This window comes from Lissotriton vulgaris, chromosome 8 (assembly GCF_964263255.1).
Source record: "Lissotriton vulgaris chromosome 8, aLisVul1.2, whole genome shotgun sequence".
In the NCBI taxonomy this organism is placed as follows: domain Eukaryota; kingdom Metazoa; phylum Chordata; class Amphibia; order Caudata; family Salamandridae; genus Lissotriton; species Lissotriton vulgaris.
Window position 1 is genome coordinate 1,025,026,553 of NC_141696.1, and position 13,308 is coordinate 1,025,039,860.

The window sequence follows — 13,308 nt, forward strand, 5'->3', positions numbered from 1 at the left end:
AATATATATATATATATATATTTTCATAGTTTCCATGATGTTAAGCTCCATTAAGGACATTTTTGTAAACAAATAAAACTGTCCACTTTGGGCACTCAGCCCATTAGTTGCAAAACATCATAAACACATTAAAATTAACATATAATGTATATGTGTATTCAATCACTGAATCACAGTAATCATTGCGTCCCATACATCTAATGCAAGAACAATAATGTCGTAATTTTGCTTAAGTTGTAATGTATAGCTCAATAGTTAAAAGTTCTTATGTAACCATATGCATATGTAACTACATTTCCCAGAATGCTTCATAACAAGCAGGACGGGCAATTTGTATAAATATTGACACAGTAAAGGGACTCACTGACTATGAGCAAGACTCAGTGGAGTTGAAACGCATTTGCTACGTGTAAATGAATATAATTGGAAAATTCTCACCAGAGACTGGAGTGCAGCGTTTCTTTCTTCTATCTGTGAAAGTGGCTATGCGTTATATATATATATATATATATATATATATATATATATATATATATATATATATATATATATATATATATATATATATATATATATATATATATATATATATATATATATATATATATATATATATAAATTTAAACTACCAGATATAATGAGGAACAACAAGGAGTTTTATGTTGTAAATAATGTACATATGTATTTTATGAACAATCGGGGTATAAATGATTTTAAAATTTGTAAATATCTTATAATGATTGCTTTTTAAACAATGTTTATAGATGTAATCAAATATAACTATCTGGTTTCTAAGGGATACAAAGGAAGATCAGAACTGGTAGATATATCACACATGTGGGACATAACGGGTAAATGAATATTGATATATACCAGTGAAAGATGTTCAGTGATAAAATAATTGGAATGGTGAGTCACTATTTGAAAATGTTAATGATGAGAAATAATATAAATAGAGAGAAAAATCAATAAGATAAAAAACAGACCTGTGATAACAGATATGTGGAACGTATGGATTAAAGTTAAAGTAACCAAAGTTAATAGGATTTGTACAATATGTAGCCAGTAATGTAATCATTTTTAAACATCACCATCACTTTAAAACACTTTAGTTATGAATTTAGGCCATGGTAAATGGATAAACCAACAATCTAGTCAATGTATAAGGTTAAAGGTCCAATGTATTTTACAGAAATTTAAAATATCAACAAACAAAAAAGATGACATGAATTGTATTTTATACTTGTTTGGGTTGTATGTAACTTTGATAAGAGTGTATTTAACGTATATTATCTACAGCAACTGATAGCCTCAACCAATGCAGAAAAAAGTATTATACGATGATTGTAGTACTTCTTCCATATCTATGGCAAACTGATAGCACGTGATTCACTTTTTGAGAGCACTGTCACTTTAAAAAAGCCTTCATGTTGAAATGAAAATGTCGAGTGAACAAGCGGCGTTCGCGCCGCGAAACGCGTCTCAGACATGTTGGAAAAATAAAAGAATAAGCAGCACGAAATTTTGGGTCTGTGTCCTGTTTGACTCCTGCGTGTGAATAAAGATGTGGCGTCTTCTACAGGATTTGTTGTATATTAACTGGTTGTTCCAGAATACCAGTTCAGCACGGGACCCCTCCTCCAACGTTGGGCCAGCGGTGAAGAAACTAAACCATCTTCCGGATTACCCCCAGGGGACAATTGCAAGTCCTGGAAAGGAATTACCGCGCCCCCCCCCAGCACCGAGAACATCGATTGTGTACCTGTATCGGAGGCAACACGAAGACACCGGCAGGCTGCGAGGGTTTCCGCTCTCGCAAAAAGCAAGGAGTTCCAAGGTCCAAACCGACAGGTACTGTTTGAAGCGACATTGCGGGGTTGGAGGAGTATGCGAGACTGTTGAAAAAACGCGTGAAAAACACACTTATAGGGACCCGCGTTTTAGCAACAAGTCTGAATAAACCGAACAAAGCCAAGATGTCGAGCGACATCGTGAGAGAAAGGGAGGCGGCTGCCACAGGAATGTTTAAAGACATCCCAACAGCAAGCAGCAGTACAAACCCAAAGGACAATGTTACAGTACATCCACCAGACTCTGTGGCATATAAAATGAAAATATTGGAAAAGAAAATGTGAATGGAAATGTCTAAGTGGTGGGAGTCAAGGTCCCTACAAAGTTATATAGAGGTGGGTAGAATCCCACGGGGACTTCGCATTTTAACTGCACCCACCTATGAAGAGCCACATCCTGAATTGATGCGCGAGTGGGCAGAAGTGAATCTTGACTCTTCCCGTAGACTTACATTATTATTAATTAAATATGCGGACATAGACAGGGCGCGCCTGCTAACAGAAATAGATGCCCTTAAGGAAGAACTAGCCAATATGGGCCAAAATGGAGAAATTGCCCGTTTAAGGAAAGAGATTACAACCCTACTAAAGAAAGAGGAAGACAAAATAAAGGATAGAAAAACTCACAAATTCCAACGAGACAAAGTTGATTATGAGATAGGACAGATCTTTACCTTTGCTCGTAAATTCGACATCGTACATAAAAATCAACAAAAACAGGGGCGAGGTATTCCAAGTACATCCAGTAACCGCCAGAGGAGAACAGAGGATGATGCTGCAACAACATCAAGCGAACAATATACATCCAACAGTGAAGATGATTCGGAGTTGAGAAACGCCCCTACAGCCCTAGCTGGGGCCAGACCATCGCCGGGGGTAGAGATGGAAATTTTAGCCGCCCAAAGAATGGCAACTTTGAGGCCAATGGCCCGCTCGCAAACACACGGAAGCGGGCAAACATCAAGCGGAAACAGAGGCGCAATGCAGCAAAACACAAATACAAATACAAATCAACCACGACGGAAACAAAATTACTGGAAAAAGAAGTAAGACGAACAATAATCAATTTATCCAACCTAAAATTGACTCAAAAGGAAGAAAACACTTTGAATCTGGGATTATCATACTGTCCACCAAACAACTTTGATTACCCTAACACCCGGATGGATGTATATAAGGGAGTGAGAAAGTTGAAACTCAAAAAATTATATGCAATGAAAAAAACAAATTCAACACATGAAAAGCCTGATACTCCTCTAACAACAACGCTACCTCTAGAGGCCGACATGCAACGGGAACTAGAGGAATTATGGAACCAAGAGAGTGTTCAAGTCGGAACGCAAAATCTGTCAAGTGCAAATATTTCGAACAAAGGAGCAGGTCTGACAAATTTCAAACCAAAGTCAAAATATTGCCCTATCATGCTGCATGATGCCATAGATATGTTCCATGAAGTTATCACTCAAAAAATTAAAAATTGAAACAAAAAAAATTGAACCAGTACAATTACTCAGAAACACCGCAATCAAGACCATATGTATTTCCAACTTATGAAAACATTAACCAACACCAAGGAAGTCATAATCCGTAACAGTGATAAAGGAGGAAATATAGTGCAATGGCCGCATGACGAATATATGAAAGAGGCCATGAGTCAATTGAATGATAGACAATGCTATTCACGAACAGATGTTGGCAAACTGAAAGAAATGTATCAAGCCTACTATAAAAAATTATCAAGTTGGCGTAACAAAAAACTCTTAAGTGAGAATGTGTATAAGTATTTAAAAAATGACAATCCCACTGTCCCAACAATATACTTTAAACCTAAAATACATAAGGACAGCAAGAAACCAGCGGGGCGTCCTATTATCAGTGCCAGAAATAGCATTCTAGAAAAAACATCAGTCTATGTAGACTTTTTTCTTCAAGACTATGTAAAATCTCTAGCATCCTATGTTAGGGATACAAGTGACTTTCTAAACAAAATAAAGAACTTTCAATGGAACCCTGAATACAGCATGATGGCAATAGATGTATCATCATTATATACCAGCATAAAACATGACGACGGCATCCAAGCTGTGGAATATGTTCTCAAGGACAGAGAACCCATTTTCCAACAACACAGTGAGATGCTGGTGGCAATGATAAAATTCTGCTTACATAACAACATATTCATGTTTAATCATCTATTGTACTGCCAAATACAGGGAGTAGCCATGGGGGCTAGCTTCTCCCCGAGTTATTCATGCCTACATATGGGCAAATGGGAGAAGCTAGTCCTAGGGGAAATACATGGCGATACAATGTCAACGAAAGTTAAAATCTGGCTAAGATTTATTGATGATTTGTTTGTAATATGGCACGGAACAAGGGGGGAAGCTGAAAATTTCATGTGTGCATTGAACAATAATGATCTTAATTTAAGATTCACTGCAGATATAAGTAATTCAAGGGTGAGTTTCTTAGACACGGAAGTGTATATAGACAATAACACTTTACAAACGACTTTACATCGTAAGAAAACTGCTGGAAACTCCCTATTACACGCCTCAAGTTCACACCCACATCACTTAGTGAACAGCATTCCCTACGGGAAAATGCTCAGGATTAAGAGGGTATGCAGTACACAAAAGGATTTACAACAAGCCCAAAAACAGAGTAAAGAAAGGTTCCTAGCCAGAGGCTATGCCAAACAAACTATAGACAGGGCCATTGCCAAAACAATGTTAGTAGATAGGGAAACTCTATTGGTCAGTAAACGAGATAAAAGTGATAAAAAAGATAATGAACATCAGAAAAGCCAGGTAAATATGGAGGAGAAAAACTTTTGTTTGATTTTAGGGTACAGTAAACAACATAAGGAGATACAGAAAATCATTCAGGATGAATGGCTCACACTTTTGAGTGACCCAGTATTAGGACCCCTGCTTCCGCAGAGGGCGTCCATTACCTATAGTAGATGTCCCTCAATGAGAGATTGTTTAGTTGTATCAGATCCTGAAATCATTGGCAAACCAACTTGGTATCAAAATTTGAAAGGTTTTAAAAAATGTCCCACATGCAAAGCTTGTACACACGGTACAAACACAAAAACATCTCAGTCCCTTTAAAACCAAACCTTACGTGATAAACAAAATGCTGAATTGCAAGACAGAATTTTCTGTATATGTGCTAACGTGCCCATGTGGGTTAAACTATGTGGGTTCGACCAAATTGCAAGCACATGTTCGAATACTTCAGCACCTTCGAGCCATCACAAACACTGACAACACCTACCCGGTGGCTCGACACTTTAAAACACTCCACGGGTCAAATAATAAAGGTTTAACATATTACCTTATAGATGCAATTCCCCCCAACAGACAAGGAGGGGACCGTGAGAATAAATTAAGGAAACTAGAGACTAGATATATCCTACTGTTAGATTCAAAACATCCGAACGGATTTAATCTAACAGAAGATTTATATACCTGTCTATCTTAAACAAACACGAGGAGAAAAGATTCTGAGATAGTGAGAAAATAACCAGTGAAATATAGATTCTTCAGAACAGGAAATTATTAGATATCCCGTATACATGGAAAACATAAAATTTAAACTACCAGATATAAATGAGGAACAACAAGGAGTTTTATGTTGTAAATAATGTACATATGTATTTTATGAACAATCGGGGTATAAATGATTTTAAAATTGGCAAATATCTTATAATGATTGTTTTTTAAACAATGTTTATAGATGTAATCAAATATAACTATCTGGTTTCTAAGGGATACAAAGGAAGATCAGAACTGGTAGATATATCACACATGTGGGAAATAACGGGTAAATGAATATTGATATATACCAATGAAAGATGTTCAGTGATAAAATAATTGGAATGGTGAGTCACTATTTGAAAATGTTAATGATGAGAAATAATATAAATAGAGAGAAAAATCAATAAGATAAAAAAACAGACATGTGATAACAGATATGTGGAACGTATGGATTAAAGTTAAAGTAACCAAAGTTAATAGGATTTGTACAATATGTTGACAGTAATGTAATAATTTTTAAACATCACCATCACTTTAAAGCACTTTAGTTATGAAATTAGGCCATGGTAAATGGATAAACCAACAATCTAGTCAATGTATAAGGTTAAAGGTCCAATGTATTTTACAGAAATTTAAAATATCAACAAACAAAAAAGATGACATGAATTGTATTTTATACTTGTTTGGGTTGTATGTAACTTTGATAAGAGTGTATTTAACATATATTATCTACAGCAACTGATAGCCTCAACCAATGCAGAAAAAAGTATTATACGATGATTGTAGTATTTCTTCCATGTCTATGGCAAACTGATAGCATGTGATTCACTTTTTGAGAGCACTGTCACTTTAAAAAAGCCTTCATGTTGAAAAGAAAATGTCGAGCGAACAAGCGGCTTTCGCGCCGCGAAACGCGTCTCAGACATCTTGGCAAAATAAAAGAATAGGCAGCACAAAATTTTGGGTCCGTGTCCTGTTTGACTCCTGCGCGTGAATAAAGACGTGGCGTCTTCTAGAGGATTTGTTGTATATATATATATATTCACTGAAAAAAACATAGGTTATAGACCATATATAGTTAGGAATTCGCATTTACAAAACCTTATTTTACTCACACAAAACCATTGAAATTCCATATATAGTTAGTTGCACTAACTATATATCGCGCACCCGCAATCCACTGCTGATGATGTCACATATTACATCATTCATGACATGGTCAGTGACATCACTGATGACATCACTGATGACATCTCAAATGACATCACTGATGACATCTCAAATGACATCACTGATGACATCACTGATGACATCTCATTTGACATTACTGATCACATCACTGATGATATCATTCATGTGATAATACGATGAACCTCTTCAGACTCTAATATAACGTTAGATACAATCAGTGTAAACAGACACTCACAGACTGTCACTCATCCATGGAGTTACTCACACACCTAGTCAGTCATGCAAAGAATCAATCACACCTCCATTTCCTCAACTATACAGTTATACAAACTTTACTTATTCAAACATATACTAACACATATTTACTCTCTTATACAATCCCTGATACAAGTTCACAATGATCCATACAGCCACTCACACATTCACTGGCTCTTATGCACAGTTATTTATATATGTCAACTCTCACATGTACTGTGTTTTACATATGTACTTACTTTGACATGTAGCACTGTGATATCCATTCACTCACCAATACACTCATGCACACAGTCTACCGCCCATACAGCTGTTTCCACATGCACTTTTGAAACCATACATCTAGTGAATCAACTGCTCACACATCTATGCACAGAGTCATACACCTCCCAGCCACCCAGACACACACTCAGTCTCCCATACAAATACTTGGGCAACCAATCAATAACCCATATAGTTACTCATATAGCTACTTATCAACACATGCAACAGTTTACAGAACAACAGACATAATGATGCACAAATTAAGACAGTTTAGTCACTAACCCATGCACTCAGTGAGACACATTTAATCACTCACTCATACAGTCAGTCATGCACCTACTAAATCCTTCATCCAGACACTTATACATCCACTCATTCTTCAATATGTAAGACATATTTTAACTTTACAGAAACATACAGTCACTGGATGTTGTCATCAGTGATGTCATCAGTGATGTCATTTGAGATGTCATCAGTGATGTCATCAGTGATGTCACTGACCATGTCATGAATGATGTAATATGTGACATCATCAGCAGTGGATTGCGGGTGCGCGATATATAGTTAGTGCAACTAACTATATATGGAATTTCAATGGTTTTGTGTGAGTAAAATAAGGTTTTGTAAATGCGAATTCCTAACTATATATGGTCTATAACCTATGGTTTTTTCAGTGAATTTTCAAGGTTTTGTAAATGCTAATTCCTAACTATATATGGTCTATAACCTATGGTTTTTTCAGTGAATTTTCAAGGTTTTGTAAATGCTAATTCCTAACTATATATGGTCTATAACCTATGGTTTTTTCAGTGAATATATATATATACATACATATATAAACATATATCATCTGTATATCTATATAAATACAAACATAAATGCATGCATACATATACTTATATGCATACAGATGCATGTTATTTACATGAAAGTTGAAAAAACACTAATAAAAGCAAAGCTAAAAAGCCACCTCATTACAAACAGAATGGCTTTAACTTAAACGAGGGCGAGATCTATTGCATTTTCAATGCTTGTTTACTTTGGTTCCATCAAGAAGGCATTCAGATGTGTCACACATTTGCCATAAATTCTGAATGTTAGCACTCTAGTTGCACATTAGATCACTGTAGTAAAGCTACTGCTCACCAGGGACGTCTGCTGCTGGTATTCAAAGTGCATGTTTCAGTCTGCATGTCAGAATTTTTTTAATGAAATAGAAGAGGATTTGAGAAGTCACTCAAAATGATCCCTAATTTTTCTTTCTGAATCACTAATCATACTTTCTATGGCAAAATTAACCCCCTCATGTTGTTCCTTTTTAAATTGAGTGTTTTCAGACTTACCACTTCATTCCAATCAAGATGGCTTCTGGTGTGCCATACTTTTGTCATAAGTAAGACTGTTAGCGCTCTAGTTGTTCTTTAGAACACTCTGGGACATTCTGTCATTGGGCTATACTTGGGGGACATCTGGGTGATATTTGGGCTACATTTAGGCTCTTTTGTCTCTGGTGGCCATCTTGGGAGACTGTATGTCAGAATTTTTTTATGAAATTGAAGAGGGTTTGAGAAGTCACTCAAAATGTGCCCTAATTTTTCTTTCTGCAGCACTAATCATAATTCATATGGCAAAATATACCCCCTCATTTTGTTCCTTTTTAAATTAAATGTTTTAAGAGTTACCACTTTATTCCAATCAAGATGGCTTCAGGTGTGCCATACCTTTGTAATAAGTAGGACTGTTAGCGCTCTAGTTGTTCTTTAGAACACTCTGGGACATTCTGTCATTGTGCTATACTTGGGCTACATCTGGGTGATATTTGGGCTACATTTGGGCTCTTTTGTCTCTGGTGGCCATTTTGGGAGACTGCATGTCAGAATTCTTTAATGAAATAGAAGAGGATTTGAAAAGTCACTCAAAATGTGCCCTAATTTTTCTTTCTGCGGCACTAATAATACCTTCTATTGCATAATATACCCCCTCATTTTGTTCCTTTTTAAATTAAATGTTTTAAGAGTTACCACTTTATTCCCATCACAATGGCTCCAGGTGTGCTATACCTTTGTAATACGTAGGACTGTTAGCGCTCTAGTTGTTCTTTAGAACACTTTAGGAGGCTGCAGTAGAGCACAAAGGAATCAACTGACAGTCTCTGTCCTTGTTGGATGTACAGGTTTTACTGAGAATGTCAGACTTCATTTTCACATGACTGAGAAAGATAATGTGAATTTACAGAAAATATGCTTTCAGTTTAGCTTATAGATCCCCTTCCAAACCACTGTGGGAAAATCATGAGATATTAGTTTTCTTTCAAACAATATTCATGATATCACAGCAGAAGGTTTTTTCACATGGTAAAATCACCTTAGAACCCACCACAATTCCTAAAACGAGTATGGTACCATCAACAAATGATTTATAATGTAACTAAAGTCCTAAAACCCTCTATTAACTACAATGCTTTTTAATGAGGTGCTATCATGTATATTGGTCCCAAGATGGCTGCCAACACTTCTTGGATGAAGTGCTGACAGCCAATCAGATCAGATGTGTGGTTAGGCTCCGCCCAGATATATATCTTTTTTTTAACCTAAATTACTCAAAATCCACTGGAGCACATATATTGAGACCTAGCAAAGGCACATCGGGCTAACAGTCCCTACAATTTTGCCAAGTTTCGTGCAAATCCATTCAGCCGTTCGAGCTAAAAGTGAGGCCAACCGCCCTATGGAAATTAACATGGGAAAAACGCGTTTTTTGACCCCCCTTTCTTCTCGGCCCCCCCTTGATGAAACCCCCCCAAATTGTCAGGGGCTGCTCAGAAACAAACTGTTCCATTTTCCTGAACATTTCAGCCAATTCCGTCCACAAACGCCAAAGTTATTAGACATAGAATTTTCAAAAATCCCATAGAGAAAAAATCCTAACTATATATACCTACTGGCGACCGCCAGTAGGTAATATATATATATATATATATATATATATATATATATATATATATATATATATATATATATATCCGTAGATCAGCGCTCTGTCTCCATAGGTTAGGGGTCCCCCACACACCATAGATCGACGCAGACACGGTCCAAATTCGTGCAAAAAGAATATTTGATTATCGCATGATGTTTCGGCTCCGAGGAGCATTGTTCACATGACAGTGTCCAATATAATGAGCCATTCTTTTAAAGGGACAGCTTCAGTTGTAAAAAGTGGGTCACATGCTTGTATTAAAAATGGACATAGAAGAAATACTTATACTTTATGGAAGGTTACCCAAACAAGCATTGTTAATTTGTAAAGGCATAGCATTTAAAACGTTTTCTTTCACATAATTTTGTAGAGATCGATGGTTAAATACCACGTCATTTGAAACATGTATTGAACATGAGTTTGCTGATAATTGTCAAATACAAAAAAACTTCTATTCGCAGTTCTGTCGCCCTCCAAGGAAGAATATTTACATATTTACATATTTACATGGAAATCAAATATTATATCCAGTGTAAAGTGCTTCTGCTAAAGTGTATATGTATATTGTGCAAAATCTTGCTATTGTGCGAAAAAGCGCCACTATGATTATCTTTTAATAATACATATTATAGCAATTTGTGCAAAATATCGCAGGAACGTAAACCCATGTAAACAAATATCTTCCTTACTGGTGAGGTTTCCCTCAAGGACGCTAGTACAATTACAATTCATTCTATGTGTAAACTCAATATAATCTCCTAGTATTCCTTCATTTCTCAATCAGTTACTCAAAATTAGTTGTTAGACTTCAATGTCATCCTGGTCCATATAAAAGTGAAATAGTGCAAAATATAATATAATACAATGTTAAGACTAGTCAGTATTTATGAAATCAGCTTCCAAGGAATAAGGACCTTTATGCTAGATTAATACTGACTTATAAACAAACACATGAAAATCCTATTTCTTTTTCTAATCAGCTAGCAGCCGCTTCTCGGTTCTTCAGACTTTAAATCAAATCAAATGAAGTAAACTATCATCCATTTATAAATGTAAGGCCATCTTGTATCCCACCTATGTTCTCTTGGATGTTATAGTTATAGTTATACCTCAGGTCCATGTATCATCCTAATCACAATCAGTTAATTGAATCAATTTACATTAAACCAAATTAAAGTAAACATGTGTACATATCCTCAGTGATATTTAATCCTGTTGGAGCCTTAGTGTTTAGTGAGAGAATATATTTTGTTTCAAGTTTCCTCAACTTTGATTCTCTGTCACAACCCCGTCTATTGGTGTTAATACTGTCAATCACAAAGTACGTTAGTGATTTGTTATCGCTTTGATGTACTTCACGATAGTGGCGGGCCACTGGGTAGGTGTTATCCCCATTTGATATTGCTCTTAGGTGTTGTAAGATTCGTTGGTGTACCGGGAGTTTAGTACTACCAACGTACTTTAATGAACAACGGCATTGCAAGATGTACACCGCATATTCGGTTTTACAAGTCAATACCTGCGATATTGGATGCTCTACATCGCTAAATCCATCTTTGTATGTTTTGGTATTAACACCATGGGTGCACGCTTTGCATGTCTTGCATTTATAAAACCCTTTGTTCGATTGCCACCAATTGCTCTTTTTGACAGGTTCGGGGTTGGTATCCACTATTTGATCTTTAAGGGATGGAGCCCTGCCGTAGGTTAGGGAAACCCTATTAGGCAACTCCTTACCTATGATGGGGTCTTTGAATACCAAAGGCCAATATTTATTGACAATCTTGTAGATGTCCTTAGATTGTCTACTAAAACCCGTTATGATTATGAAATCACTATTGTCTTTTTTGATTTATCCTCTCTGTCCTGGAGATTACCCTCTGGTAACTCATCCCTAGATAATATATTTGATTTAGCAATAGCTTTGTCAATTATCTTGGTTGGATATCCCCTGTCGAGAAATCTTCTCTTACTCTAAGTTTCGGCTTTTTCAATTCAACAGGATCACTGCATCCTCTTTTCATTCTTAGCATTTCCCCATAGGGGATGCAGGCTATGAGGTGCCTAGGGTGTGCACTGGCAGCGTGTAAACTACTGTTCCCTGCCGTTTTCTTCCGAAATATCCTAGTATGTAGTTTGTCATTTTTTACATACACCTCAGTGTCCAAAAAGGTTACAGTGTTTTGACTGAGGGTGGCAGTAAATCTAAGATTTAATTCATTGTCGTTGATGTTTGCAATGAATTTTTGTGCTGACTCCTCACTGCCTCTCCAAATAATAAACAAATCATCAATGAAATGAAACCAAACAATAATGTTATTCTCCATTTCCTCCAGGTATGTGGTTCTGAGGACCAGCTCCTCCCAAGCTCCCATGTGCAGACATGCGAAGCTTGGGGAGAAGCTGGCCCCCATTGCCACACCCTGAACCTGACGATAAATCAAATTGTTGAACATAAAGATATTGTTTGATAAACAGAAATTCAACATATCCAACAACATGGCATTATGTGCATCACACTCATCAGTTCTTCTAGACAAAAAATGTTTCACCGCTTCCAGTCCCTGTATATGTGCAATGCTGGTATACAGCGATGTCACATCCAAAGCCATAAGCCAAACTCCTTGTTTCCAATCAATTCCTTTCAACTTTACCAAAAAATCACTGGTGTCACGTATATATGATCTTAGTTTATGTACATAGCCCTGCAAAAAATAGTCTATATAGATTGAAGTTCGTTCCAACAGACTACCTCTGGCCGAGATGATCGGTCTGCCAGGGGGTTTTAGAGGGTCTTTATGTATTTTGGGGATGAAATACATGATAGGTAGAACTGGATTGTTCACTTTTAGATATTTATATTCATCCCCACTGACTAATTTGGCAACTTTCCAGCCAGTTAGTTTTTGATGGTATTCCACTTTGATTGAAGTTGCTGTTTGAACTTGGATGCGTTCATAACATTCTCTATCATTAATCTGAGAATAAGCTTCTCTGTCATAATCCAATTTTGGCATTAGCACTATATTGCCCCCCTTGTCACTTCCTCTAACAATGATGTTTTTGTCCTTAGCCAGGCGGGCAATCAGTGCTTTGTATCCTTGTGTTAGCCTGTTGTATCTCCATTTAGGCAAATTGGTTTTGAATTCCTTCAAGTCACTCACCACATTCTCATGGAATATATCAATGGAGTCTCTCGGGAGAACCGGGCTAAAGGTAGATGGGGG